Genomic DNA, 5,918 nt, shown 5'->3' on the forward strand with positions numbered 1-5,918 from the left:
TAAATCTGAAAAAAAGGAACATTAATTGAGCTATTAGGTGTTAGGTGTGTATACTTTTTTTGGAACACACACTGTGTATGTATGTGTGTGTGTGTATACATTTGTTCTGTTTCTCTGGATAATATTGATGAATACTAAACTTAAAACAATGTGAAGTTATTATAAGTAAATTATGTGTCAATAAATTGTTTTTTCTTTAAACTACATACTATCTAATTTCAGTTTTGTAAAATTCTAGGAACTACAAACTAACCTTTAGTGAGAGAAAGCAGATCAGTGGCTGCAGAGTTGTGGGAAGACTACAGAGGAGCCTGAGGAAACTATTGGGGGTAATGGTTGTGTGCACTAGCTGATTGTGGCTTCATGTGTGTTTACAAAGGTGAAAATCTGTCAAAGAGCACACTGTAAATGGGTACAGTTTATTGTATGTCAGTTCTACCTTCATAAAGTGGCTTATCCTATGTAATAAAAGCCTAATATGCTAAGTGTCCAGTCATCCAGTCATCCATTCAATCAATCAAAGCATAATACACTAATGATATGCTAAGGCCACTCAACCGCTCACCATTATGTGCATTGACCACCAGGAGGCAGATGCTCCAACCAGTAAGTTAGCTTGCTAACTGGGGTCTGGCCGATCAGGACTGAGTGAGACGGGCTGGACACACCCTAGAGCCCTCCCACACCCTTCCCAACCCCAATCATGCACCAGTGGAGTCTCTCAGCCTGGCCTGCACCCTATCTCAATCTGGGACCACCTGGGGGATGTCAGAGAGCCGGTTTCAGCCGGATCTCGCATGCCAGGTCAAGGGACACCACTGGTGCACGAATTCATGCACCAGACCTCTCGTCTAAAAATAGTAAGAGACAGAGAGAAGGAGAGAGACAAAAAGAGAGCCAGAAACATAAATCCAAGAGAAAAATGTCTAAGGTTTAGAGTAGATGGAGCCTGTGCTGCCTATTTTGTTTCCCCTTCATCCTGTTATCCTCCTTGGGTCCGAAAGCTGCACAGAGAACACAGGAGATGAAAGGAACAGTCCTCCCCAACCTCCAGGACTCTGGAAACACCCATTCCCCTTCTAATTCAAGTGGAGATGCCAGCAAAGGTCTGCACCTGAACACAGTGTGCCCATCCATGCCTGGAGATAAAATAGAAAAACTGTAAAAGTTCAGTCGGCTGTAATCAGAAAGAATGTTTATAAAGTATCCTGCTGCCTTGTTCTGTCCACTAGAGAATCAATCTTAGAGCCAATCTGTGTCCAAAAGGGGTGGAATAGAGAGCACCCATCCCCTTACTATAGCACTAGCACAGCTGGTCAGAGAACACCGAGCTTCCAGAATTAACTGAGAGGTAAGACCACTGGATCAAACATCAGAAAGAGCTGATTCCCTCGCACCGAGAGGAGGAAGCAACAAGCATTTGCCCAGCAAGGCGGGGTGGGCCAAGCTTCTGCTCAGATCGTGTCCTAAGTAAGTATGTGGGCAGAGGCTAAGGAAAAGCCTCGTCTGTCCCAGGAAAAGGGAACAGCATAATTCTGGAAAAGAAATCTGGTCGGAATCAGCACAGAGATCCCCCTTATTTGTACTTGCTAAGTATTTTGGTTGGCAAGGAAGTAAAACTTAGCAGGACAATACCAAAAGCCACCACGGATATTTACAGCCATTCATTGACTATGAGTGTGCTCAACTGTGTGGCTTTGGCCATTTTCAGCTCCACCTTTCTTGTCCACATGGTGTCTGGAATTTAAAACTAATCCAGATGATTTTGTAGATACAGCACAACTATTTCAGGCAAGATTCCGGTGCCCAGAGTAAGCCAACAAGGGAGGCTGAGCAAGCTCCCAGGGACAGCCTGGCTCTGGTTGGGACGATCATGTTCAGGCATGCATTCCTCTATGTGAGAAAGCTGCCACTTGAGCAGCACTCCCGGAATTCACAACCTGGGGACTATTTGAGCTTTCAGTCTACCTGGGGGTGGTCTCATTTCCAGGTCGCAGAGGAGGGTGAGAGCACAGGCGTGATCCCTTCTGCGTGCTGGTGTGTGTGTGTGTGTGTGTGTGTGTGTGTGTGTGTGTGTGTGTGTGAAAGGGTCAGCCTAAAAGCAAGAAACAGAAAACCCCAGGGCAGAGAAGCCATAGAAACATGAATTTTACTGTCAAAGGTTGGGATTCATGTTCAAATTACTTTGTACATGAGCATTTTGACCATGGAAAAATGACTTGGTTTTTCTGAGTACATTTTATCATCTGCAAAATGGGCCCATGAAGCTAGCTCATGGGATTGTTGAAAGGATTACCTGATATATGAAGGTGCTTTATAAACTAGGAGGCATAGGTGATGAGAAGCTCCCACATTGCCCACCAGGCCTCCTACCCAAGGAAGAGTGAGATTTATGGACGTGCAGTTCCAAGATGACTTGTGAGGTGAGAGAGTTGTGAGTTGTGACCACAGGACCCTGCAGGGCAAGCCCAGCTCTGGCTGAGGACGGGTACTACAGAGGAGGTGCTCTGAGCACTGTTGCTGGTTTTGAGACCCATGGGCCTCTTTTAATTCATAAAAAGCAACAGGATTCAGATATTTTTAATTTTTGCTTTAAGAAATCAGTGCAAGGCGCTTTCTCTACCTAATCTCTAACGCTCCCACCAAGCCTGTAATCGACTTTCGCTACCCACATGTTAGAAGTGAATTAATTGAGGCTGAGAAAAGTAGGGAGCTTGCCAGCAGTCCCCCAGCCAGGCAGGGGCAGAGCCAGAATCCAGCCCTGCCTTTAATTCCCCTGATTTCCCATTTGAATTTTAAAATAATATAAGCAAGATGTTATATATTTTTGAACCAAAAAATCTTTTAAAATCAGATTATTGTTTTCCTGTATGAGATTCAAGCTGGGCCTTGGAAATGAAGAAAGAATTGGGAGAACTTGGAAAGGTTTGGGAAGGACATAGCCAAAGCGAACAAAAGCTTGGGAGGGAAACAAGAAAATGTTCCCTGACAGGAAAAAATGAAAGAATTTGTTCACTCGATGGTAAGTTCTGAAGAGGCCAGGAACTGTATCTTATAACTTCACTTAGTGGCTGGAGGCCACCCCCACCCCCGGCTCCCAGCTGAGAACGTAGTGTATTCTGGTTGATCTATTGATCATTTCACTCTGAAAAAGAAAAGGCCAAAGGAGTGGAATTCATTACAACCTCCAAAAATCATGTGTAACCGAGTCAGAGGGGAGTGGTGATGAAAAGAGGGTTTACGTTCCATGATGTCAGAATACGAAGGAAAGTTCTAGAATGCCTTTGAAAAAAAAATTTCAGTTTTTTCCATCTGAAATGGGTGTGAGGCATTTGAACACACTACCAAGGATGCAAAGCCTCTTTCTTTGCTGATCTCAAAAAGAATGTTCAAGGGCCAAAGTTTTGAAAGAATAGATTGCATTGTACACCTGTAGTTCTGGAGGTGACCTCAATGTAACTCACAGTCTGAAAAGCCAGTGATGCCCCTGACTTTGCCCATATCAAAAGGCCAATTCCAACATGCTCTGCAGGTCAAAACAGCTTCTCCGCTCATGGAGGTCTCGCCAGCACCCAGAGGATTCCAGCGACGTGGCTCAGCCACAAGGAAGGACAGGAAGAGATGTTTCAATATCATTTGAGGCTTTTGTGGGAGAGCAAATGTCGAGCCCATAATAGATGCTTTCTGATCCTTCTCACACTGCACCTGGCTCTCCTAAGTATTGGTCCTATTACATTTTTAAAAATAGCTCTGAAGTAATTTGTGAGCTGAACTGGCTACAGAATAAAAAACCCACCTGAATAAATTCTACTTGTTCCTATCAGCCAGAGACCCAGAACTACAGCTGCAGTTTCCTCAGAGCTAATTTTCAGCATTAGGGTTCATCAGAACCGAAATTCCGTTCTAATAAATGGTGAGGCAGCAGCCACTCTTTCAGCCACTCATTCGGGCGATCGGGGAATTGGCAGATGAGTTAAAATGTTCCATTGGTGACAACACACAGCTGTTGAGGTGCAAAGATGTGAGACTCTAATCAGACCAGGTTGTATAAGTAGCACTGTCTCATTATCTCTGCTTGGGGGATAGGGTTCACCGGGCAGCTGGGGCTGGACGGATGTCAACAGGAGAGCTAATGGGAAGTTGACACACAAAGATATCAACTTAGAAGAGAGGAAGTGGGTAACCTATGCCCCCTTTAACCTTGAGGAAGAATATGGAGTGGGGCAGCCCCTTCACAATGATTCTTGCATGAGGCAGCATCAATAACCAATGTTACTCGTTTCTTGCATTTGTAAGAAATGACCTCCAGGGCTTTCCCTTGGCATATGTTGCAGTGTTCTCCCAGGAACGCCTTATTTTTCCCAACATTCTGAGGAAAGTTGCAATGTCAATGAAGCAATGCTCAGAGTGGGACATTGTCTTGAGTGCCAAGCACAGAAGAGGTAGTACGTAAATGGTGGCTATTCATTCTACTAATACACAAGCAAGCAGGGTGCTTCTAAATTTGCTGATTTGCAAAATAGATGATGGTTATCTTAGCAATAACAAAAGTAACCAATGATCATTGGTCAAGCTACGTAATGATGATCAATTTACCAAATATTTTCACACCCATTATATAGTTAATCTGTCCCCAGGACTTTGTATGGTAGGGATGCTTATTATTCACCCTTTAGTGGTGAGGTTTCTTGGGGGCTCTATAGAATAAGCAAATAGTACCTCTGTTATTACCCAAGTGCAGAAACTGCAGGAGCCGGGCAAACGAAGAGGAAAATACTGGTTTTATTGCTGATAAGAGTTCCTTGAAATTGAAGCTGAGATATACAATGAACTTGTTAACATTCCCACCCCACTCCCCACAGGCACATACAACAGATATCAGTACAGACCCTGGGCAGCCCCTCCAAGGACAAGTGTGAGTCTTCACTACAGATTCCTGTACCAAGAATCCAGGACGAGAGGAGAGAGAACGCATCTCTCATGCTTACAGACTTTCAATAGATAAGCGCCACCCCACCAAGGCTGCCATGTTGTAATCAGGTACCTTCCTCCTCTTTGGGTCCTCTTTGTGAGGATGAGTGGAAGAGGGGATGGGTGAGCCAGCGATATGACTCCTGGAAACATAAGGAGAGGAGGGGAAGTGACTTCTCCTAATACATCCCAGCGCTTTTGCTTTCCTAACACATTGGATCAGACATCAAGACTATGGTCATCCCAGAAGCAGCTATTTTTCCTAAGGGAACTTTTCCTCCTAGCAGCACTACTCCCACTTTATGAGACCAGCCCCCCAGTAGACAATTCTCCGGGGACCACAGGTGGGCAGCTTAGAATTGGCCCCCAGAAGACTCTGAATGGGTCCAAGGAGTACACTAACGCAACTAAGTTCAAACTCACTCCTTATTCTGTTTTCCTCTCCCCAAAACTGTTCAGCCATGTTCTCTAATATAACGCTTTTCAGGGGCTCTGCAATGTGAAATAACAAAATAAAGATAATTATGTGAGGCCAGCAACAAACAGGGATATAAACTCATTTGGATATAAACTCACTCCCATTAGGAAATTCCAAGGGAGATACTGAAGTCCAAACATTAAATAATCCTCTTGGAAGAAACATCCAAAGACATTTCAGTCCAAAAGAATTAAAGTCCAAAGTTAAATTTCCTTAACTTGTGGAGTTCAAGTCCAAAGACATTAAAGTCAAATTCCAATTTTTAGTTTTCCTGTGTCTTTGATATGCAAAGAAATTCATGTCCAAAATTTCCTTTCCCAATTTCCAGTCCTGCTCATTCTCCAGCAGAAGGTCCCGGACGTCAGCAGCTGCAGGCTGGGCTGCAGTCCACGGGAATGGGTGTGGCTCCTCCTCGGCCTCTCAGCAGCCCTATTTTTTTTTTAAAGTTCAAAGAGTTAATAGAACACGA

The sequence above is a fragment of the Myotis davidii genome, unplaced genomic scaffold, assembly GCF_000327345.1.
Source record: "Myotis davidii unplaced genomic scaffold, ASM32734v1 scaffold502, whole genome shotgun sequence".
Classification (NCBI taxonomy): Eukaryota; Metazoa; Chordata; class Mammalia; order Chiroptera; family Vespertilionidae; genus Myotis; species Myotis davidii.